General features: G+C 53.8%; 1 protein-coding gene across 2 annotated transcripts in view; it reads right to left on the bottom strand.

The window, feature by feature from the left end:
* The window catches only part of FRMD6 (FERM domain containing 6), a 135,250-nt gene extending 111,251 nt beyond the window's left edge, over positions 1-23,999 (bottom strand). The window contains exons 1-2 of one of the 2 annotated variants that reach the window (XM_090034365.1): positions 23,864-23,999; positions 23,485-23,557 (exon numbers count right to left, since the gene is read on the bottom strand). The gene's annotated coding sequence lies outside the window, so the exon portion shown is untranslated. Of the gene's footprint in view, positions 1-23,484; positions 23,728-23,863 lie in introns of those variants that run through there. The other variant, XM_090034364.1, reaches the window with a different exon arrangement.
* Between the last annotated feature and the right edge of the window lie 1,416 nt (positions 24,000-25,415).

The raw sequence follows: 25,415 nt of genomic DNA, 5'->3' as shown, positions 1-25,415 counted from the left end.
TGTGGGGCCAAATCAGGATGCGGGCAACAGCACGCACCCTAAACTGAGTAGACGGAGGAGGTGGAGAGAGGCTGGGATTCATTTCTCTGGGGAGGCGCAGGGGTTTAGGCCCAGCCCTGCCAGCTCGGATATCAAACTCCAGTGGACGCAGGCAGCAGGGCTCGCAAGCCGGCCCGCGGTGGCAGGGCGCGGATCCGTTCCCACCGGCAGCTGCTCGTGTGATTTACACATTGCGGTCAGGCTCCTAAAGCGCCGTTTCTGGATCACTGGCCACTGGGGATTAATGGGCGATTGTATCACCTGATGCATAATCAATCGCAGCTCCCTGGAGCTGACCTTGTCACCCGTGCACCACATCAAAGGGAGCTGAATCCCGCTGTCTCCAAACGTCCGGCTCTGGTCCGGCAGCACTGGGTGCAGCCACCGGCGGGTGCAGTGGGAAACAAAGGCAGCTCGATGCCACCTTGCTTCTTCCCCAGGCCAGCGCCCAGCTCTGGGCACCAGTGGGAGTCTTCCCATGGTTGCTTTCCCTTCTGCGGCTGGCACCCGCCGGCCCGTTCCAGGACCGCTGGAGCCCAGGAGCTGCAGTGAACGTGGGCACACACGAGCCAAGTGACCCTAGGCCGTCTGTCCCAGCCGGTGAGAGCAACCCAACCCACGCTCCCTGCTTTCCTTATGGAGGGGGGGCTAAGGGATTTGACCAAAGCCCCACAGCACGCTAGTGGCAGCTGGGGTCGAGGCCAGCTCTGCAATCATTCTCCCTGCCCACCTGTGTCCACCGTAGCAGCGCATGCCCCCTAAAGCAAACCGCTTTGCAGAGAGGAAACCACCCCTCACCTGGGATTGGGATCCCTCAGCATCAGCATCAGGAAGGCCGAGATGCTTCTGGCTGGCTGATGCTCTTGGTTTTTGCCGTTGCTTTCAGGCATTTGATTACCCCAATGCAACAAACAGATCGGGAAGAGAACGGACGGGTAAAGGAGGGATCCGGGCTACCCTGAGCAACGGGCTGCTTAAAACATGTGAGGTCTTCTGGATACCACGGCCCACACCCGACCCCAGGAGCCCCCAGCAGCTCAGCCCATCAGTGGATGCTTAAGGCCTCTTGCAAAGCAATGCCCGATAACTCGCTCTGTACGCGGTGTCTGTAAACTGGACCGTGTGCCCACAGCCCTGTATCCAGCCAGGGTTTTATACCACCGTCATTCTGGTTCTGCCTCTCTGGAAGTGGCTTTGCTAAACAAATGACCTCACGTCACGAGGTGCCCACTGCGGACTTGCACAGTGTTGCCCGTGAAGGCTTGAAATAAAGCAAAGCCATTTCTGAGATGCCGGTGTAGAAAAAGCAGCAGCCCAGAGCGATGTTTTCCGGCTGGGTTATAAACCACAGCCCAGGGGACGAGCGCGGAGACGCCGGCGCAGCTCGGCTGCACGCTGCGCGGAGGAGCCTGCTGTAATGCATCCGGAAGCAGGGGAGAAAGGCACTGTTCCCTGGCAGAAACCCTCCAGCAGATCCTGTCGGCCTAGGTGAGCCGAGCTTGCAAAAGCCTTGTAGAAGATGCATGCCATAAATGATGGAGCACCCACCCCCTGGGCCCCACGAAGCGCATCTGGTCCGAGGGGCAGCAGCAAAGTGCTGCGTGCTAGGGGCCCAAGCGGCACGGACCCAGGCGGTCTTGACCCCTGGCTGCCAGAGTGATTTCCAGAGCTCTGGGCTTGGTTGGAGCAAACTCAGCAGCTCTAGCACAGCCCTTTTACGATGCCTGGCAGTGCAGCAGGGACAAGCCAGCTCTGCCTGCAGCGAACAGCAGGCATCGTAGAGCCGCGCGTGCAGCAGGAGGGTGGGAGGGGGCAACCAGCAAAGCCCAGAGACATGGGCTTGTGCCAGGCACCGTACATACTTACTAAAGGGCAGGAAGGGATCTCACGAGGTTACATCGAGTCCGTCCCCTTGTTCGAGGCAGGACCGTCCCTGACTAAACCTTTCCAGCCAAGCGTCTGGCCCACCGACTCTGGAAAACTCCCCAGGGAGGAGGCTCCACATCTCCTCCGGACAGCCTGGCCTAATGTTTGCCCATCCTCACAATCACAAAGATCCTCCTCATCTCCAGCCTCAATTCCCCCGCTGCAGCTTGAGGCCATCGCTCCTAGGCCTGTCCGCTACAGCCCCGGAGGAAAGCCCATCTCTCTATCATCCCCTGTTGGGTACGTGAACACTGGGATCAATTTAGGCTGCTGTTTCTAGCCGTCCCGCCTGCAACATGACCTCGGGAAGCAGCCCAGGCGTGTGGGAGAAATCCCGAGGGGTGATGAAGGGCAGCCTGTAATTTTCAGACTTTTGGCTGCTTTAAAGCCATGGGCCCGAGGTAGCTCCACAGGAGCGGGGCCGAGCAGCAGAGCTCCGCTGACCGACTCCAGATGAAAATCAGGCCCTTGCTCTCTCTCTCCCTTCCGTGTTATACTTGGTTTTTAGGAGAGGCGTTTTGTCGCCACTGCCAGTAATTCCTATTGCAACATGACAAAGCTGGCTCAGTATGAAGAGGAAAGGCCGCTAGCTCTGTAAACCTAGACCATCAGTGATGCACAGGGGGTGCACGCGCACCCCGAGATTGGCCATGCACCCCCTGGTTGGCGATCGGCTGCTGGGGGACCCCCAGACTCGGGAGGCACCAGTTGCCCATGATCTAGACCACCCTTTCTGTTCAGGGCACCTCTTAGAAAATGCCACCTCTTCGCTTTCACTTGTTTTTTGACTACCAAACATACTAGAGCAATTCTTCTGCTGCATCGACCCCAGAACACCCTCAGCAGGGCAGGATGCTTGTGACACGATGGATTCCTACTTGAAATCTCTGGGCTTATTTTGTGTCGGTATTTTCACACCTAACGGCACGAATATTGCAAAGTACCCTGCAACATCCTTAAAAGGATCCCCCAGCACCCTGGTTGAGAATCAGTGCTTTAGACAAGCAAACTCAAAATCAAATCCATTTTAAAGAAAAAATTGCTTCCAAGTTTCCATTAAAACAACGGCCTCGTGGTTCCCCTGAGTCTTTTCTGCCAATCAGATTTCCTTGAAAAAGCTTCTCTCGCCTCTTGCCAGACACAAGTCCCAGCCAAAGAACGGGGGCAAGTGAAGCCGGGCCCTGGATGGTGACCTGGGTGTCGTGTGCCCACTGACCAGCTCGTAGGATGGGTGAGGAAATGATCACAGGGCTCAGCTATGGAAATGAAGGGCCCCGAGACACAAAGTCATTCAAGAAGAATTGGAATCTGAAAGTTTTACTGAATGAAGCACTCCCCATTCCCCCATCTCTTCCAGGTACCATGAGTAGGTGTTTCTTGTAGACAAAAGACTCTTTTGATTCATCAAGCACAGGACCAAGACCCTGACCATCAACCAAGAAAACTGACCGCTTCCCCCTTAGTAGCATCTTCAGGTCACAGTGTCTCTTGCCGTCGCTGCTTTGTAGTACAGCCTCATAGAAGAAGCTCTTCTATTGCAGTGTAATTCCTAGCAAGCTTTGCATCTAGATCATTGCTTTACATCTCTGACCTGTTTCGAGTCCAATTCAGAGACCCGAATGGCCGTGAACGCATTGCAACATGACTGCAAATCCAGAGTATTGCATGGCCAGATCCTATAGCAATCTCCTCCTCTTCCTTTACCTCCCGTCCCATCAGAGACAGCCGGTCTGTCAGGCAGATCCTGCTTTTAAGTGGGTGCAGTCTGAATAGCTCCTCATTCCTGCACATGCTAGGGGCAAATGGTACAGCTTAGCAGAAAGAGATGGGGTATATACCCAGAAGTAGCAGAGCTATCACACTGCCCCCGCCCCACTAGCATAGACATAGGACGCAACTGGATGGAGGTGAGGACGGCGACACCTCTTCATCCACACCTTGCTCCAAGGAAGTGGATGAGGCCAAAATTAGGCATAATCAAGAGAAACCACCCCCTCCCTGTCTCACAGTTAATATTTAGGTAGGTTTTAGGACAGCCAGGGGCACGTGCGAGTGGGAAGGGAAAGCAGCAGAAGCAGCTCATCCAACCCCGTCCGCCCATGGGACAGGTGTGCCCCACTGTGCTATCACCCAGCCTCGGGGGCTCTGTGGGCTGTGCTCGGACATGCTGTGGTCTCTCGGGCATGAGACCACTTGCCTCCAAGTCAGTTTAGCTGGAGCAGTAGCCTGTCCTTCAGCCACGGTCCAGGCAACGTCCCCGCACAACCGAGACTGGTTACGTACTATGTGTAGAGACGGAACTGTAATTTAAAGATGCTCCCTTAGTTAGAAAGCTGATAACGGGGAGATGGTCCCTCAGTTAAGTAGCTAGCGGGTGAGCGAGACAGACAAAGGGCCTCCAGAGGTTGCCTGCTGTTCCACAGTAAAGTATTTTGCTCTCTTCGTTCACGCATGCCTGCTTTGGTCGGACCCAGTGATCACTAAGCACTGTCTGCTGACACCTTGCTAGACTGCCAACCGGCAGGGACCACGTCACCATTTTAGGCACCATTTGGGGGTTTCTCGTGTGTGTCACTGGCATGGATGGCTGGGACAGCGGCAGCACCATCTGTTTGCCAGCACAGCCCCTGCCCTGAAATGGTGGCTACTTTCCCAGCAGCTGTATAAACACACGGAGGCTTTTATGCAGGAACGTGGACAGTCACAAAACCAGAGCGTGGAGGCTCTGCCTCGTGGGCACCGGCCGGCTTACGTTTCCCCAGCTTGGCAAAGCAGGGACGAAGAAGCCTGGCTAATCTCTGCCAAACAAGTGCAGCATGGCTACCTACCGCAAAACACCAGGCCAGATTCATTCCCCCCTTGGATGAATGCTACGGCATACTAGAACGTCCCAGCCCAGCGGCAGGGCATGCACCTCTTTTAGGACAGGAGCATTACAGAGCAGAAAGGGGGAAAGGAGGCAGCCTCCGTTTCCATGAAAAGGCAGAGGGGCGTGAAGGTGGTGGTGGCTATGAGGAGAGCAAGCAGCCTTGGAGATCTCCACAATTTGCTCAATCAGTTAGAAATGACTCCAAAACCATGAAGCTGATAAGCCAGCCAGGGAACCTGCCTTCCCAATTATCTGTCTTCTCGGTCACATTTATTAAGCTCTTGCTCCTGTGAAAATATTCTCCACCCAAGTGGCTAGGCCCCGACTCCAGCCAACCTACTTATTAGATGCACAGGATGACTGAGCACACATGATTGCTCACACAGCCCACACACGCTGGGTGGGAAGGTTGCCACCCATTCACATTTGGTCTGGAGAATCTGGTTTTGACAGGCGTGCTCCAGTTCCCCTTGCTAATCCGTCCTGTGTGCTGCAGACTGTACGCCTCCGGGGTGAGGTAGCAGAGCTGGGAGAAGCATTTCTTTTGGGGAATGTCACCCAGTTTCCCATTAGCAAACCACCTGCAAATAGACAGCCACATTTGCAAACTCGCTCCGTGGAAGTCAAGCAGAGCTTTGAATTCAAGGGGTGAGAGCTTTTCCCTGTTGAAGACGAGAGTTTGGCCGGTGGCTTTCCCAAGAGCAGGATTTCTACCCAACCTTAGCAAAAATCAGAGCTCGTCTTGAATGATCCTGGGAGCAGTCTGTTGTGAGCAAACCTCAAGAATTGGGAGTAGCCAACATCTGCACTATGTGGAGAGCCTACTGGTCCCCTCGTCGGTCCGGGGGGTGTCTTTTGTTGTTTCGGGGTTGATGGTAGTTTTATGAAGAGGTTTGGGTAGGGGAGGGCTGATCCAACTAGATGTGAACTCTGGAGGTCCCTTCCAGCTTGACTTCTCTACGATGCACCCACTATAAAATGTTCACCCACTTCTGCCCCAAATAACCTGAAGGGTGTGACGGAAATGCTCGGGGAACAGGCTTTCCTTGGGTAGGCGCGTGAAGATTCACACAAACTTTGGCGGAAAGCAAGCAAGGACATACATGGGGCTGAATAAAACCCACCTTTGAGCAGCTCCTGGAAAGTCTGTAACTTCTCCATCTCTCTCGTCACTGTGCCAGGTGCCCCCTCCGTGGCTGAAGGACACAGTGGCACCGCGGCTTAGGCCACTGCCTTGACTCGACACCCACAAGCCACAGTGCCGTCGGCCCTGGAAAGAAGCGGCACTGAAAACCTGGTGAAAACCCACGGTGCCAAAGGCAGGTCTTAGTGGGAGAGAAGTGGACAAGGAGCCTGTGACCTCTGCACGGCAGCCAGCCCTGACCAGCCCCCGGCGACCTGGGGGACAGCGCTGAGCGCGAGCGTGAGAAGCAGAAAGGCGCGCTCCCCACAGCTCCCAGGGGAGCGCCGAGCTCTGCCGGGGCGCCCCTCCGCCAGCCTTGCCCCAGGGCAGGACAGGGTGGTGCAGTGGTGTGCCCTGCCTATGACCCGGCTGAGGCGTGCTGCGGGCCACGTCCCTCCCTTGCATGCCACTGGCGTGCCCTAGCCTCAGCTCGACGGGTTGTTTGGGGTTTTCAATGGAGATTTGAGCATCCTCCCCAGGTCCCTTCTGCTCATGCTACCAAGGGATGAGCAAAATGGCACCTCCTCCCCACCCCCAGCCCCGAGAGCGCAGGGCCACAACAGCTCCCTCCTCCGTGGCAGTGGCAGGGGAGAGTTGGGAGCAGGGGACAGGGCCAGTGTTCTGGGTGTAGGGGTGGGAGTGGAGAGCCACGACCACGGCCCTCCGCCTCTGAGGGGTCACTGCCTCTCCGCTGCACCCACCAATGCAACGGAGGCACCAGCCATCTCCAGGGGCACCAAATTGCTTCTCAGCCTCTCCGTGGTAAACCCACCGAAACCTGCAGCGCACAAGGGAGGGACGTGGCCAGGAGCGCCTTGACCTGCCTCCGACTTCTCGGCCTGTGTGAGGAGGTACCGGTGAGGGCGATCCCAAAGCAAGCCTGACCTCGTGCCTGCAGAGGCAGAGCATGTCCCCAGCGCCGCGCCGCGCCGCGCTGCCCTGACCCCAGCGCCGGGTAGGAGACTCCTTGCTGCCCTGCTCCCAGGCAGCAGAAACAACGGCTGACTCGGTGCAGGGGCCTGGGCCATTTCTCCTCTCCGGTGCAATGAGACCCGGAGGCGCTGGGGGAAACAAACCGGGTGCCTGAGATGCGTTAAGCTTCATCCAAAGTGATCAGGGCTGAGCAAAAAGCCAGAGGCCGGAGGAATGATTTGGGGCTGGGAGGTGGAGCCGGAGCAGATGCTCTCCTAGATGCTTTCTGGGCTAAGCCTCAACTCGACCTGAGATCACGGGGGCCTGGCCTTGCTGTCCCCCGTGGCCCCTTCCAGTCCTACATACCCTTGACCATACAGGCTGTGCTTCGGCAACCTAATACATTTTTTTTTAACATTGGGAAGCCTGCAAGACAGATCAGAGGAAGACAATCCCAGCCCCCTCCTGGGAGCAGTGCCGTCCCCTCGGGGAGGAAGCTGTGAGCACGCAGGTGCTTTCCCCCAGGGCCCGGAGCTGAGCGCCCCCGACACAGCGCCGCCGGGACCGGGCTTGTAATACAGTTCACCCGCCTCGGTTTGCTTTTGACTCAGTGACCCCCCTCCTCTAATCGTGCTGCTGTTGACTCAAGGTGAAAAGCAAGTACATACTTTCACCTTAAAGCTGCTTGACTGCACGTACCGGGGGGAACTCCCCGTCGGGGTGGCCGAGCATTTCCAATGGGAAGCAAGGCGAATGCAGCCGGGAACAGGCAATGCAAGTAGCATGAAGAAGTGGCCTTGCTGAATGAGAAAACCAGAGCAAGCGTCCCCCACCCCCCCCCAGCACAAAGTGGCCTGAAAAACTCCAGGCAACACCGCCGGCAAAGATGGGACCCCAAATGCCAACCCCTACTTCTGTTTGGCTTAGTGTCCGCTGGGATCCAGCTCATCTCCACAGCCGGAGGGACACCGACCCTGTCGGGGTAGGGTTGGGAGCCCGGCTGCTCCAGACCCCGTGCAAAGGGAGCACGCGGGGAGGCAATGGTGCTCATGCTGCGTTAGAAGCCGGTGTAAGCCCTGGAGCTCAGGAAATCCTGTATTTCACAAGTATTCACTGTATTGCCTGCTCTGGGGAGGCTGCAGAAGAGCTCGCAGGTTGGGCCCACACCCAGGAGGAGGGTGATGGGTCTGCTTCCCAGCTTAGCTGTTAGGGGAATATTTGCTGGAAGGGCTGAGCCGCTCCTTTTGGCCTAAGAACATCTCACTCCGGCCGTGCTTGATCTCTACAGGTGGTACGTCACACAGCAGGACGACCTTCCTCCAGCTCTGCAAGCGCGGGAAGGAGGAAAGCTGGTTCTTCCTCCGGAGAGCGGCAATCTCCCTCTCAGATGATGCACCATCCCCTCAAAACGCCGAGAATAGGCAGCCCAGGAAAGTACCAGCCGGCCAACTTCGCAGCAACGGAGGGCCAAAGTCAGTGACAAGCCTCCTCCTCGTCGGGCTCAGAGGGGACCTGGTCCTCTGCGCTAGGGGTGTCTGAAAACTGGCAGCTGCAGGGCTTTTCAGTGGGCCCATCATGGGGCGAGTGCCTGCTGGAATTGCAAGCACAAGACCCCATTTCTGGCTAGGATGCGACCCTTTAGCTACTCCCCCCATGCATCAGCCTGGTGGCCTCGCGCCCCGCTCGCTGCAAGGGCAGCCGTGCATCACCTCCTTCCCTGAGGATGCAACTGCGGAGTAGCTCAGTCGCTTGTCACAAGCCCTCCTGCAGCCAGAGCAAGGCAGGGAAACCCTGCGTCTCCCCCCAGCTGGGAAACACAACTGTGGTGATGCCCACGGTGAAAACCAGTCCCCAAGTCTCACGCAGCAGGGCAGGATCTCTACCCAGGGCTCGAGCAAGGGGCCAGGGGGCAGGAACCTGAGCGGGCAGGCGAGTCCTGGCAGGCTCGGCTGCTGTGCACGGAGCCTCCCCGCCCCGCAGCTTGCACAGGGCCGTCTCATTCCTGCACGGTGAGTTGCTTCGATTGCTTCACCCAAGAGCCATGTTGAGACTGTGGCCACGGGGCAAAGCTCTCCCCAGCCCGCTCAGGCTGCGGGCACACGGGGAGGGCTGAATCCCGGAGGCAAGATGGCCCGATTCACCGAGAGGCGTCGAATCCTGGAGCAGTCAGGCTGGAAGGGACCTCCAGAGGTCATCCGGTCCAAGCCCCTACCTGCGGCAGGATCCGCCCTATCCAAACGTCCTATACAGATCAGCCTAACCTCGTAGCAAACCTGCACACTCAGTGCGGACACCGCGCAAGACATAGCACTGAACCTGCCATAGGTAAAGCAGGGGGACCATGGTAGCTGTAAAAGGCTGTCAATATATGCCCAAGAGAACCCAGGTAAAGGCCGTGCCCCCGTCACCATCCCTCCCAGTCCATACAAAAATGACCCTGGGGTCAAATGTCCTTCCTGACCCCATCTCGAGGGCAGATTTTACACCCCATCCCCACCCAGCTGGACCTTGACCTGATGGAGCCTCCCGACATCTGCGCTGGGTGCAGCCCCCCCACGACGAGATAACCTTCATCACCTTGAGCGAAGCTAGAGTTGGGGTCAGGCAGGAATCCCCCCTCGGGCAGATCAGCGGGGCAATCCCAGACCACAAGACAGGGCCATCACTGCTCTGGTCGGTGAGAACTTCGATGTCATGATCGTTGAAGACGCGATTTCAGAGGTATCCAAAGGCAGCCCCGGTAGATTTGATGGTGTGTCAAGTATCATCACCTATGTTTGACTTTTTAGGAAAAGTGGCTTTTTTTTTGGCTTTCCTGCATAGCCTGGGGACTAAGGTCTCAGATGAGGTGAATGGGCTCAAAATGATCGATGCCTTGTTGTACATCATGGCGCTGCTGGGCACCGCTCAGTGCTCGAGTCTCCTGGGTGCCAATGTTAATATTGTCGCTCTTCAGATGGGCCTTCGAGGCGTCCTTGCCTCTCCTCTTTTCCCACCTCTAAAGCAGTGACCAGTGGTAAGTGGGGAGGACAGGACCTGTTTTGGGAGCCAGTTGTCAGGCATCCTGATGCTATGTCTTGTAGCTGGTGCCATATAAATCTGGCTCCGAAGCTGGTGGCATTTGTTTGAGTCAAAACGCTGGCTTTCATGCTTCTGTCCTTCCAGCTGATGTGGAGGATTTTCCAAAGACATCACTGGTGCTATCGCTCCAAGCTTTCAGGTATTTCTGATATGTCATCCAAGTTTCACACCCATGCAACGGGACAGAGAGGTCAACAGCCTGGTAGATAAGGAGTTTGGTTTGGGTCCTGATGATCACTGAAGACATAATTTCAGCTGTCCAAAGGCATCCCTATTTACAGCTCTGGCCAAATAGCCCAATCCTTTGGGCAAAGAAAATTGCCGCCCTGTTCCCTGGGTTGTGAGGACCTGTAACATCTTTCCCCAAGGGCTTGCAGAGCAGGAGGGACCGTCACAAGCAATCACCTAGCACTGCATGGAGCCCCCCTCAAGGCAAGGCTAGGCATTGTAGTCAGCCCCATCATATGCAGCCAACTTCCCCCTTTAGCAGGCTGGGAAGGGCAGTGGCTTTTGCTGCCCGCTCGGTCCCAGTCATAGGACATGTCAGAGCACTCCTTAGGGACCTAGGTGCATTGCACCCACAGGGATTTTGGGCAGGGCTTTGCAGAACACCCGGGGATCTGGTATTCGGGGTCACGAGATGCTTGTCTGACCGAGCGGCTCCTGTAGCTCAGAGGTGCGCAGCCCGGCTCCAAGGCTTCCTAGCAAGCTAGACTTTTGCAAAACTCAACTGCCCTCACTTTGCTGAAGCGCAATGAACTAAGATGGTGTTTCTTTCTCTTTCCTCCATTCCTGTGCCCTCGTGATATGCCTCCGTGCACTTTCCAGGGCTACTCCTTTGCCATCCTTTGCACTTGCCCGATCCCAAGCCCAACCTTGTCCTTTCCCCAGGGCTCACCCTTGACTCTCCTGGCTCAGCTGGTGTTGAGGCCTGGCATAGCTCTACCCTGGTATTTCCTGGCATGCCTACAATTAACCACAATTAATACAAGTGGCAGCAGGAGCCTTTGCATGCTGAACAGGCCCGTTGGCCACGGCTGGCGCTTTCAGCACCCAGACAGAGGAACGCATCAGTGATCCTGCAATGGGATTTGGTTTCAAAGGCTGACACATGCCTGAACGTGCTACAAAGGGGTTTACAAGGCTTGGGCCAAGTGTTTCTTTCTGTTCCAGCTGCGTAAATGCAGAACGACCCCCCTGGCTTTGATGGGGGCACCGGGGTTTTATATACGTCAGACAGCACTGTCGTTAGTTAGGTAGTGGTTACCCATTCCTGGGGTAATTCCCTCCATCACAGCCACCCCAACAGTCTCCAGTTAAGACTACAGCCCAACTGTGCTAGGTGCTGTACATATCCACGGACCTTACAATCTAAATAGAGCAGCCCGGCAAAGGAAGCAACATGCTAGTGTCATACAGGGGAAACTGAGGCCTGGGGCATTACATAAGTTTGTCCAAGAGAGTCTGTGGCAGAGCTGGAAAGTAAATCAGGATCTCCCAGCACAGGGCTAACAGAAGCCCGGGATGGAGGGGTCTCCGTCGGGCTCACCTGGCTAGGTGTGTCCCAAGGGCAGGCTGCGGGCTGGCGCTGCTGCTGCTCAGCCTGCAGTGCTGCCAGGGCAAACGCACTTTGTAAGAGGTGGGTCTTGGGCTTCGGGAGCAGGAGTCTACGGTCCTTTACCAGCTGTAACATAATCGCTGCTCTGGGATGGGAAGCGAAGCAGCAGGAGGCTGCGCTCTCAGCTTGGCTTAGTCCCTTGAGGGACTGAGGTCTGCCAGGGCAAGGGTGGCACGGGCAGTGTGAGGTCAGGGCACACCAGCTGGGCTTGGGCAGCGTATCAGGCCCACCATGCAACTCTGGCTGGTCCCACAGGTCCCAGCTAGGCAGGGTGGGCTGCAGGAGGGGGCTGCTCTCTGCTGCACATCAAGGTGTCCTTCTCCTCGCGGTAGCGCATCCTCAAGACAGGACCTGGCCAAGAGCTGTGTGTGCTCCGGCTGACAGAGGGGTCTGGGGCTGGCTGAGCACCATCACTTCGACCCCCTATGGGGACGGGGATCTGCTCACTTCCTACAGGGGATTCACAGCCTTGAGCAGCACTGGGCAAGAATATTGCCAGGCTGGTGATATTCCCTCCCACCGAGTTTCTTGGAAGGCATTGCAGAGCACCGCCACGGTAGATCGGCTGGGAAGGTATCACCATCGAAGCCCCTGGAAAACCCATTGCATCACACGGGAAGATCACTGCACCAATGCCAGCTGCAGCCAATGTTACCAGCACTGAACTGGTGATCCTCAAGCACCAACTTTGCAAGGCTGGACATTGTATGTGTGTGCCCGGCTCCCAAAACGAGCGCTCTACTCCCAGCTTAGTGACAGCCTGAGATCTCACCGTGGGCAGAGGAAACGCTACAAGGACGCGCCGAAGGCAGACCTCAAGTCTCCTAAGTCATCTCAGGACCCATCTATGAGCCAAGGTGGAAATCATCCTCCAGCTGAGGGATTGCTAATGACAACCAAAGCTAATATTTCCCTTTCTTAATGTTTCATTAAGGTGTTACTGGTTTCATAGGAAATGCTGTAGCCTCAGCTCTGGAAGAGAATGAGAGAAGCTAGGACTTGGGGTGGTTCAACCACCTGCTTTGGTCTTGGGAGAAGAGGCCGTGGGAAAAGCCACTGGAAGTCCCTGCAGTCGTGGGCATCGTGGTTTCCTTGCTCAACGCAACGTCGTGCTGTTGTGCAACCTTGTGCCATCCTTGGGAAAGCTGAGGAGCGATTTGCTCGGCAGCTACTGCCGTGGTGGGGAGGGCAGTGTGCTCCCATAAACGCATGTGTACAGCTGGGCCAAGGCCAGCCCGAGATGCTGATGCAGAGTGGGCAGCAAAGGGCCCTTCTCCCTGGGGTTAGCTAAATCTTTAAACCCTCCCCTCCCACACTGCAAGCCTATTAGCAGGGCCATTGTAAAGGCAATTGCCTTCCGCCAGCTCTGTCCCCCCGGCTCTTTAAGTCAAGTGGAGGGGAGGATGAAAAATGGATAAACTAGACCATCGCAATCCTATTATGCAGCACAGCCCACCCCAGAGCACACGACCTTCTGTGAAAGCTGGGCACGGCCAGTACAGAAGCGCAGAGGTGGGAAGGACTGGACAGCAGGGATTTGCCAGGAAGGGTGACTGTAAGGGAGGTCTCTGCTCTTTAGGACAGCTACCATTCGGGTCAGGACCCGACAGGAGACGAGAGAGCTCCTGGCTTCATCAACGCCCCCGGTCATATAGAGACTGCAGAAGCAAAGCTTTACAAGCCACCACAACCCCCAGCAGAGTCAAAGGGCAATGCTGAGGTTCAGCCCCTCCCAGGACTGGGCCCTGCAGCTGAGACACACCGGGTGCTGGCTCCCAGGTGGAAACCTGTTTTAGCCCCAAAACCTGAAATGTCCAAGTGGGGATTTGGAGTTGGAACAGACTCATTTTTTTGCTAATATTCATTTAAAAAACCTGGGGGGGAAATGTAATAAAAAACATAACTGAAATATTTAATTTACCATATATATGGTAAATATATATCTATATATATAAAATATATAGATATATATTTACCATATATATATTATATATGGTGTGTATATATATATTATATGGTATATTAAATATTTCAGTTATATGCACACACATATATGGCCATATGTATAATTTTAAATTCTTAATATGTAACTTAATTTTTATGTGTGTGTGTGTGTGTGTGTATCTTTCTCTCTCTCTCTCTCTCTCTATATATATATATATATAAAAAAATTAAATCTTCTATTCCGGAGGTCAGATCCAGAGGCCAGATTGTGGGCATTGGTAGCTCACCCATGTCAAAAATTTCAATTACAGTCGACAAGAGAAGAAAGCAGATGGAAATGATAGTCTCAAAGCTTTTGAAGTTGGAACAGGCAATGATGCATAACCCATAAAGTGAAGATGATGATGATTATGACAAAAGGTTATAAAAAAAATCAAAAAAATCAAATTAATCTTCCGCAGTGAAGCTGGGTTCAATTAATGTGTATGTGTGTGTGTGTGTGTGTGTATATATATCAATGTATATATATCAGTAGTATATATAGTACTAGTCTATATTATGTACTATTTATACTATGTATATTACACACGCACAGTTTTAATTTATTATGAAAATATTCACTGAAGTAAAAAAAAACCCAGCCAGTTTTACCCAAAGAACCCCACTTTTCTTTCCCAGCATTTTGACACCCCCCCCCCCCGACCTGCACACACACATTTAATGACTGGACAGCAGAGGCTAAGTCAGGATGGAGCCAAAGCACTTTCTAGCTGCACTCAGGGGCCGTTTCATTGTATTACATCTTCAGCCCGAGCCCCCTTCATGTCATTGCAACAGGGACATGAGAGTCTTTTGCCACCTCCTAACTGCTGCTTTAAAACAAAGCCTGGTCCGGCCATTATACTCTCCCTTGCAGGCCCTGTTTCAGAATATAGTTCCAGGAGGAGAAACTGTCCCAAGAACTGCAGGTCATGACGAAGCAGGTATTTAGTGAACGCTCTCAGTAGAGGAGCCTGGCTTATTCAGCATTATACCCACGGCTGACAATGCTATCCTACCAAACGAGACGCAGTGCAACCAAAACCCAGTTAGAGCCATACCCGGTGCAGCATTTTGCATTTGCCGAGTCCAGTAATGGCTACATGAAGCACGAACACGGTGGGAAGCAAGATACTGCCCTTTATTAACGTTGCGTTTCTGGTTTTATGGCAATCGTCGTATCTGGAACGAGGAAAGCTGAAACTCTGGTTGGTTCAGATTGGAAAACTCATTAGTCCGACACAGATCTCCCTGCCAGTGGGTTCCCCCAGGGAGAGATATTGCATCACACGGATGGAGCAGGATTGGCCAGCCCTTTACAAACAGATGGGGGGAAAATGCGATTGGGAGGGAGGGGAGCATCAATTACAGTTGCTTTTTTGCTTTCATAACCCTGCTTATTTCCCCCACTCCAGTTTGACATGTTTTTCATAATTGAAGCCATAACCAAAGCCTCCGTGAAAGCTCATCACGCAGGCTTGACAACACAAGACCCTCCGGAGGAAAAGAAAACCAACAGACCCGGGAACGGGCTTGCTCCCTCCCTCCGGGCAGGTCGGAAGCAGGCAGGAAAGCAGCTCCACGGCGCGACTGACAGTCGGGCCTCGCTTTTGAACGCTCCCTGCCTGGAGCAGCAGTGGTCTCTGTCTGAACTGCTGTCCCGCGTGGCATGGGAACAGGAATCCACTTGGAAATCGGGTTAAGCACGTCGTGTTTTGCGCCTCTGGTCTCGCCTGAGCTCTCCCTTGCAACATCCCTTGGCACCGGGAGATCTTGCATGATACAGATTTTGTGTTCGTTTCTCTCCGTGCTGTTAAATAGGACATCTGCCTTATTCCCCACTTCCTAGAAACCCGGTCGTCTGCAACCGCGGCTTGACTGAAGCTTTAGCAGGCAGAGCAGCTTTTTCAGCGTAGGAAATTAGTAGTAGCACTCCCACGGGTGCCAAAGAGATGGCTGGTACCAAAATCTGCCCATCCCAACAGGCATTCCCTTGGCATGGGAGTGGGGAGCAGATACTCCTGAAACCCAGACGCTTCCCAAAACTCGAGAGGGGGCAAAGCCAAGCACGCTGGCCTGGCTCATCTCATCTAGCACCAACCTGCTTGAAAGACCGTGCCCGTTAGCTCCTCTGAGCAGCGTGTTCTCCCTATTCACATCTTTCTGCACAAAGGCTTCCTGCCACAATGCCTCCCCCAGCTCTTCTGTAGCTCCTGCTCAGCTCCTGCGTGCTGGTAGCTGGAGGTACCATCAGTCAGACGGCTTTGGAGCTGCTGTTCCACCGACTGACACCGGCGCCAGCCTGCCAGTCAACAGACTAGTGTGGATGACCAATGTCCGAGTGACTGACCGTTTCACTGCAATATGGTCCATAAGGCCACGAGCCCCCTGAGCAGTGGTAGAAAGAAGGAAGGCCAATGACCAAGTGGTTTTACCCACCCCAGAAGTGCCACGTGGTGGCGGTTTGGAAGGGAGGGTCAGAAAGTCCTGCAGGGACCCAGCTGGCTACTCTATGGCCATGGATATCCGAGACTAGCAGACTGGAAAGATGGTCACGGCCAGGAGGGACAGGACATCCTTCCAGGGACCAGGCAGAGTCCCAGTTTTCAAGGCACCTGGGGTCTTTGATATGAGCATCTCCGATTTCATAACCTAACAAACCTTGCCCCTCTTTTTAAAGACGCCACCATCCTGCAATAAAGATAACAAACAACTATCACTACTTTTCCAGATATGCAAGCTGGAATCTGCCTTGCCTTCCCCTCAGTTGGCAGTCACCCCCAAAACAGTCGGCGTGGGTTAGATTTTCTGAGGTACTGACTGCCAACGGCTCCAAATGTCTTCAATGGGAGCAGCAGAATTTGGGCAGCTGCTAAAACAAAGGCACGGATATTAATTGACCCTCATGCTGTGTAGTCTTCAGGATCTGATCGCTTGGGATGGCACCCAACACTGGCTGTGTGGGACTGAGAAGCCTGGAAGGAGGCACTTAAGGAGTCTGAGCACCAAAGAAATGCCCATATGCCGCCTGAGAGATGATGGCTTCCTGTCTCTTGGGTCAGGTTTACATTTGCAGAACAGCTGAGGCATCAACATCTATGTGGGCAAAGTAACTGATGGATGGATGGATGCATGCATGGATGGATGCATAGATGCATGGAAGGATACATGGATGGATGCATGCATGGATGGATGCATAGATGCATGGAAGGATACATGGATGGATGCATGCATGGATGGATGCATAGATGCATGGAAGGATACATGGATGGATGGATGCATGCATGGATGGATGCGTAGATGCATGGAAGGGTACATGGATGTATGGATAGATGCATAGATTCATGGATGGACACATGGATGGATGGATGGACAGACTCTCCTGAGCAGTGATGGACACAGCAGCTTGTAGCAGTGACACAACAATTCAGCCCGTGCCCTATGACAGGGGAGGAGATGACACGTCCCAAGGGCAGTCCCCCAAGCTCATCTGAATGACGCCTCATCCTCACTGCTCAGAGAGGGGAGAGGGAAGAGATGCAGCCACAGTATACCCAGCGGCATCTGATATGCCAGCAGATGTCCATGCCCCGGGAAAACCAAACTGACTGGGAGACAGAACAATGGGCAGCCCTTGTCACAGCACTGGAAGTCACCGCTTTAGGGAAACAGGCTGTGGGCCACCCTCCTCCTGCTGCAGAGGATCTGGGAAGATGCTGCCTGGGGGTGCTGAGCAAGGAAGCACTGAGACTCCAAAGCACTCAGCCTCCCAGGATCAGGCCCTCCTATACAGTAAAAAACGGGCAGTAGGAGGCACAGGGATGCCTCAGCCCATAGTCTTCTGTGCCAGCTATGCCTGGTTTTGTTTTCCACCCCTAGAAGGAGAAATGTGGAGCCTGAAACAGGCCCACATGAATCTACTGACTCTCCATCCTTATGCTGCGGGTCCTGCCAAAATGGCCTGGCCTGGCTGGGAAAGACAGCAACCGTTGTCCCCGAGGCTACAGTGCTGCAGGGAGCTCGGGACTTCTGGGGAGGGTGGTAGCACGTGTGGGGGCCAAGCCAAGCACAGCTCGGTAGCACGTGAGCCAGGCAGAAAAGGCTGAAAGCCTGGGCTGGGTAGGCTGCTAGCCCAGGGCCAGCCTCAGACTATTGCAACAGACCCTTCCCGTGCAGGAGCAAAGCAATGGTTGCAAGACAGCAAAGTGGCAGGTCAGAGGCTCGGAGCGGGAATGTGGCTTGTGAAGTGGTTTGAGATCCCCGGGTGAGAGGAGGAAACCAAGCACTAATTAAAGCCTCAGGACGAGTCTGCATGGCAGGTAAAGCATCTCCTCCTCTGCTTGAGAGATGGGGAAAGCGAGGCAAGCCCGAACGCGCCCACGGTCATACAGATTTGGCCGCGGGAGGCCAGGAGTACAGCTCAGGCCTTCTGACTCCTTGTCCTGCATGGTTACCCCCCGATCCGCATCCCCGAAGGTCAAAAGCCAGCGTGTGAGATAAGCCTTTCACTTAGCAGGAAACCAATTTCCCACAGGCGACTAAGAGACCGTCCCTTGGAAGCAAACTGTACCCACCCAAGCCAAGAGCCCCCTGCTCAAAGGACTGCAAGACCGATGGTGGGTGTGGAGCGGGGGCAAGGGGTTGCGGCACATTTGTCACCGTGTGGCACAGGCTCCTTCTACTCCTCCCTAAAGCTGGGCAGGGCACGGGCATACTCCTAGTCTTGTATGCCCAGCATCTGAGGATGGAGTTGGGAGCAGGAGCGGTGCCAGATGGAGAAGGCACAGGGCAAGGGTGATGCCCTGGCTTGCTATACTTCACTGCATTGGCCCATGCAGCCAGGCCAGCCCGGAAGGGGAGACAGCGGTAGGACGGTGTAAGGGGTTTCTGAGATCTGTGGTCCCTCCGCAGACCTAGAGTAGTAGGACTGTGGGGCAGTTCACCAACACGCATGCCCTCTGCACCATGCCTCTCATAGGGGCCACGGCTCAAGGCCTGATACTGCTCTAAAGTGGGGGTGTCTTATGATGCCCCTGCGACGTGCCATCACAATGGAGGCACCAGGACAGCCCACCAGCAGAAGCAAAACACTTCCCCTCTTGCAGCTACTTCTCCGAGGCCTTTTCCTGCCCTTCTGCTTTCAAATGAAACAAATTAAGAAAATTAATTGTTCACTAAATTTCCCAATTAAATCGATTTCCTTTGCTAGGATGCACAAAGAAATGAGGATGCAGAGGCAACTTTTAATTCTGTAAGAAACCAGTACTGAAGGCTTTGCAGCACTGAAAAGGAAAAGGCCCAACATGACCCGCATTCCTGCTCCTGTGGGCGTTTGCAAAATCTGCAACCACTTCTACCTCGCCCATGGGCTTGGAAAAGTGAAATCACTGCTGGCCACAGGAGAACCTCAGCCATACAGATCCTAACTGATCCTACTTCCAGTGCACCGGCCCGAATGACAGTCGCTGTGTTTAACACAGAAGTGGAGCGAGGACTCCAACATCAGAAAGGACTATAAGCTGAGTGATTATTATTATTTTGTTTAATGACCAAAATATTTTGCCCTATCTGAAGATAAACATTGCGCTTTTTCTGGTCTTTAACCAACATGGCCAAATTGACTCAGACAAAAATAAAATGAAATGAAACCCTGAAATATTCCAAGTCAAAATGTTCCTCTTTGGAATTAAAAAAAAATATTTTTTTCTAATCCAAAATAGTATTTCAGTAATGTTTACTGCAAATTTCACACACCCACCCACCCACCCCCACACACACTTTCATCGGTTTCAGATACGATGTTTCATTTCTCTTGAACTGGACCGGAAGCCTCCCATGGTCTGTATGACGGTGCACCGCCATCACCACGCTGGGGTAACAGTGAAGGGAACGGGGCCAGAGAGGTCCAACCGGCAATGAGAGCCACGACTCTATCCCGAGAGAAGGTAGGGTGGATGTGCGCCTACCGCCTCTGCCATTTGCGATACTTAAGATGTGATTAACCAGTTAATTATGTCTTAAGCCGTGACCCAGCCACACATTAAATCGGTTTATGGTGTGGTAAAAGGTGGAATAAGCCACTAAATTATTCCACGAGAAATGAATAATAATTGGTGGCTGGTTTCTATCATGCCATCAGTTGAATGCATGTCCTGTCAGGTGACCTGGGGTGGGGACATACCGTGATCTACTTTGGTTAGTCTCTAAGGTGCACGTCTACCCTGCCTTCTGCTTGACTTCAGACTAGCACGGCTCTCTACATCTCTGTGCTGGGAGCCAGAGCCAGGCGCCTTCCCCCCACTTCATAATCAAACCCATCAGCTTCAGTGCAGACTCAGGTACTACCCAGACAGAGCCCAGCCTCCAGGAGTTAATCACGTATCCTTTTTTAAGGGCCATTTGGTGCCATCTTAGGACCTGATCTTTGAAGCCTTCCTGACCAAGTAACCCTTGCCCAGGTGAGTAGGGTGAGTGCAATGAGTGAGCACCATTAGCCTTACTAGACCATTCAGGCAAAGAGGGCCCGCTTATGCACGTACCATTTGCAGAGTTCGCCTTACTGATTTATGGAAACGTGCCTTCACAACCCATCCGTGCCACCTTACTCTCGGTGGACGCCTGCGGAGACGGCACGCCAGGTCCATCCCGAAACCCAGCACCAGTTTGGAGGGGGCTGCTGCTCAGACACACGCATTGCGTCAGACAGGGCCTTACCTGTCCCGAAGCCACGGGCATGACCCGCTTTTCGGCAGAAGCAAGGTTGGGTCTGCAATGAGTTCCTGGACCAATCCTAACCGCAGCAGCACGCTAGACTGAGGATAGAGATTTGGTGGCATCCCTAATGCATTAACAGGCTTGGTGGCCGACCATTGGTGCCGTTCCTAATGGAAGGGCCACGTGCATTAGCAGAGTCAAGGGTTACTGGATCATAGAAAGTTAGGGTTGGAAGGGACCTCAGGAGGTCATCTAGTCCAGCCCCTAGGGATGTGTCAACAGGGGTCCTGGCTGGATCTGGGCAACTCAGACCTTTTTGCAGGTGCAACTGCCTCACATCAGAGAGACCTTTCTGTGCAAAAGTCTCCTGCCTTCTAGTCTGTCGCAAGCGGTCTCTAGACCAGTTTCCCTGAGACGGCAGCTTTTATACGAGCATGGCGTGGTGGGCTCTAGACCACTTCAGCATCTTAAGGCTGATTCACCTGGGTGCAATGTAGCTCAGACTGGTTCAATCAAGTGACCAGTGGCTTCAGATCAGGACCATAAGAAGGTTCAGCAGCAAACACTGCTCCATCCAAAGGTGCAAACGAATGGCAGATGTCAGCAGGAAGCACTGGGAATTAAGGAAAACTATTTGCACACTTCACAGCCGCGGCTTCAGGGCTGTGTTGCGCGTGCAGCTGGGTCCTTGAGGTCCGCCTTGGAGGCCTGCAGGAAAGGAGCGGAGATGCTAACCATTCGTCTCCGGTGGAGTGCCGGAGCGCTTGTAGCACCGATCTCACACACTTGTTTCGAAGAGCAGGTCCTGCAGGAGCTATGAAGGACAGCAGCATGCTGGACTTTCCAAGGAGCTCCTGTGCCCTGAGGCTATTTCCCACGAGCCACAAAATGCACAACGGTTGCCAAGCCCCCCGTGAGCTCTTTCCTTTATCTATGCTATAGCTGAAGAAGCCACCAGACTCCAGTGGATTGTGCTTTGGGAAGGACGAGAGTCTGTGATACACCGACAGATGCAGCTGATGCACGTGGCAGAGGCCTTCCTGTCCAGAAATGCCGACTTCTGCCCAACTTGACTAATCTAGGAGGAGTCGGGGACACGTTCAGTGCTTCCTTCAAGTTTGACTCTTGCATTCCCTGGGTAGAGCTGGGAAAACCGGTTTTCTGGCTTTCCACTTCCATCAAGCCAAGGCAGCAATAAGACCTGCATTTTGTCATGCGTGCTGTCCTCAGAATTGGCTTTTTCCTGCGGTTCATTGCCTGCAGCGGATACAGGGGTGCTAAGGTGATAGATAGGCTGCTTCGTTGGTCATGATGCAACCGCAGGGGCTTCTTCGCGCAGATCAAGGCCAAGATTTTCAAAGCTTTTGGGACATTTAGCAAATGGAACAAAAGGGAATTATGCAGGGACGGCCTCTCGACAGCTTTGAAAACCTCAAAGTTTGCACATGTCACCGGCTGCAGATCAAAGAGTAAAGCAGATTTTTCATGGCAGTTTGCTATGTGGCTGGGCAAATAAGTGACTTTTCTTTTCAGTTTGCTGGGAAAGCAGATCGTCAGTGTTTCAGCTTGAAAGACGGCTTGTTGCATGTAGGAGGGGGAATTAAAATGTGTTTTTCCGGAACCAAACACAGGCAGATTTAGAATTGAAGCACTGCTTCAGACCACAGCATGCAGCTTCGATGTGTCAAGATGCTGCGCTTGGACTTTTTCCAGATCTTTTTTTACATGCATTATGTTATCATCTGAAACAGTTTAGCAAAATTCATCCTGAATTTGCAAAATGTTTTGCTCAACCCAAATCTGCAGCTTTTAGCAGAAAATGTCACATCCCTCGGAAAAGAGTTTTCCTCAGCCCTAATTAGCGATTGAAAAGCAAAAGGGACCTTAGCCATGGGGCTAGGAAGAAGCAGCCAGCGGCCAGCCATAGAAAGAGGACCAGGCCAGCTCAGAAGAGACGTGGCTGCAGCGGGGAGAGACTCGACCAGCTCACCGAGAACAGGGGAAGTGCGAGTGCTAAAAGCCAAGGAGGTCTTTGAGACCGTGGCCCGAAGCAAAGTTTGGCCCCTTGGCTTTTAGCTGGTTTAGGAAAGACTTGAGATCATGGTCTAAACTCTTCTGACCCTGAGCGATCACAGCCTGGCCCTACCTGTCTGAAAGCAGGGCGGCGAGCCAGATCCTCACCTCTCCCCCGGTGAAACTCCCAGGAAGCGAGGGGAGTATCAACAGGACCCTCTTCCACGCTGCGTCCTTTCCACATCAACGTCCACTTCTCGTGATAAAGGTTTTTGCCCTTAGTTGCCTTGAAGTTTGATTAATTTATTTGCCCATCGATACCAGACACAAACCGCACGAAAATCCCACAGAGCAGCGCGCGAGACAGTCTGATCCTTCCTCTCAGTGGATTCACCCACCCTGGAGCTGAGCCCAAATTTCCCAGCAGCACCGCATTTATCAGACTAAGTGACCGCGTTGTGGAGATTGCTGATAAGTTCCTGCTGGAGATGTTCGCACTTGTCTCCCCCACAGACTCCAGCTCAGCCAAATGAGGTTGCACAAGAAAACCCTGTCTCGAGTGTCAGCGCGCTCCTCCAACAGCACACTTGTGAGTCACAGCTGATGGGCCCCTCCAGAGAAATGTGCACAGCACATGCTCTGAGCCAACACGTCCCGATGCTAAGGAGGCCAATGTCTCCCCCAAAATGTCGTGAAACACTTTCCCGGTCCAGATCGCTAGCTCTGATGCACGCCGCAGGGAGTTGGCTCTTGCAGACTGTGCCTATACTTTGTCTACAGTGTCTCACTGAAGCACGCAGAAAAAGCCTGATAAGACTCCCTGGTCTATGCTTGGAGCAGCCTACACCCCTAGGTGTTTAAAAGCATTTAACACCTTTCCTTAGGAACAAGCTAGGAGCATACAGGATCCCCCAACACACCCATGCCGTGCTTCCAGTGCTGGCTGGACCCTCTGTGAGGGTCCAGACCCAAGAACAAAGCAGTATAAGGGGTTATCCCCCATGAGCGGATGCCTTAGGGAGCACTGAAAGAATCATGCGACCCCGCTCAAATCACCGTCACCTGCTGGGAGTAGAAACCCCCTTGTTGCCTTTCATTTTCCTTCTAAACACAAGTTCTTCCCCAGCTGCGGGATCCTTTCCTTACCTGGTGCCGGGGACGCCAATGAGCTGGGCTCTTGCAGCTGATCCATGGTAAACTCCAGGACAATGCGATGGAGCTGGAAGATAAAACCGTCAAGAGAAAACCTCAGTCTTTGCGAGCGCTCAGTACTTCAGGACACGATCCTCCGTGGCTGTCCGAGAAGGCTCATGTCTCCAGGAGTCGGGGGCAGCCCAAGAGGGGAGGGATGTGAGGGCTCCTCCTCACGGCGCCTTTTCCCGGGAGAAGGGTAAAGGGCTCATTTTCCTCCCTGCTCTCCGGCGAAGCAGCAGACACTGCATTACTCACCGGGAAGGACGGCCCTGCTGGGAAGAGACCTGCCCTTTCTTGACTGGCTTCCAACTTCTCCCCTGCGTGTGCTTACCTGCTCGCAGGAAGACACGGGCGGGCTCAACAACCCTTTGGAAACCAAGGTCAATGGCAAGGGTCCCTCTCATTGGGCCGCCTTGCCGCACAACCCAGCACGGTGGATGGGAAGATCACACCGGCACGAAACCTCGGGAGAAGAAACACCATGCGAAACGCGCCACCGCTTCAGCACCTAAACAGGTGCTGTCAGCTGCTTTGCAGCTTGGCTTCTCCCATGTAGATCAACAGGTACATCTATGTCAAGCTAGGACTTGTCTCCCCAAGGAGGAAGGGAACATCAGAGATTACTAAGCAGCGAAGGAATGTGGCTTGCTTAACACGGGCAGTCAACACGAAGGAGCCGAATGATGACAGATGCATCGTCGCGTTTCCTTTAAGTCTAATACCACCAGACAGAGGATTGAAATGCAACTTTTTTTTCCCTTCCCTTGAGATCAAGGAGAGGAGCAGCCTTGCTAAGAACTAATTGGGATGCTAATTTCTCTGGCATTAAGCAATCCCTCTCCAGAGCCTCTGAACATGCCTGGCTCAAGCGTGCGGTGGGGCGGATTCCTCCTCGCGTGGGATCTGAAGGCGTGTTTTGGGGAAGGGAGGGTGCTTTTGAAAGCAAACAGCTCTGCTAACAGGATCCGAGGGCTCTGAATGCCACCTACGCTCCTACTTTGAATTCATTGTGACATGCAAGGTGCCCGTCGCACGCTCAAGAGAGAAACTGTGCCAGAAATTAGCATCCTGGTTCAGCGAATGCAGTGGTCCTCAACCGTGCGAGACTCCAGACCCCGCTCATCAGGCTCAAGGGCCTCACAGAAACGCCAGCTTTTAACTCTCGCTCGGTTTTTGGCTACGGAAAAACACTAGAGCAATTCTCCCGTTGCAAACAGCACAGGAAGACCACGACAGAGCAGGACGGGCTGGAGACCGCGGATTCCTATTTGAAAGTTTTGGGTTTGTCTTGTGAGTTGTACGTAGGTGTTGGTGCACCTCACCGTGCCAATATGGCGTGGCGGCCCTACTAGGACGTTGCAGAACCATAGTTAGGAATCGCTGAGCTAAGCTCTCTGGGGTGGCCAGAGGAGCAGGGCCGTTTTCTGCCATTCCCCAGCCGGTCTGAAGGCTGAGCCCACGTGACAGCATTTGGCGGGCAGCCCCGGAGGGGCTAGGACAGGCCTCCCGCTGACCACGTACAACATGCAAGGCCTGTCTCGCTCTCCTGGGTGCGGGTTCCTAGCTTGTAAAGCAGAGGCCCAGTGGTTTGCAGACTATTTAAAGGGGTGCTCGCATAATCCTTTTCAACTGCTGCTTTGCTTGAGCTGAACAGACTCCTCTGGGCCAAGAGGAAACTGCCTCTGCTCACTGGGACCCCAGCGCTTCCTCTGGGGGGTCTCGCCTGGCCCTAGACCCTCAGCCCACTCTGCTAATGGGAAGAGCTTTGGTCCTGGCAACGCGCGTCGTGTACAAGCGCCCAAGCAGATAGGCAATTCTTACCCGGAAAGACCGGACACCCTCCGTTCCTCTACCGGCAGTAGGAAAGCGGCCAGGATCTGCTT

The sequence above is a fragment of the Crocodylus siamensis genome, chromosome 2, assembly GCF_052110815.1.
Source record: "Crocodylus siamensis isolate JL-2025a chromosome 2, ASM5211081v1, whole genome shotgun sequence".
Taxonomy (NCBI): domain Eukaryota; kingdom Metazoa; phylum Chordata; order Crocodylia; family Crocodylidae; genus Crocodylus; species Crocodylus siamensis.
The sequence above is the reverse complement of the archived record's forward strand: the minus strand, read 5'-3'. Positions and strand labels throughout refer to the sequence as shown.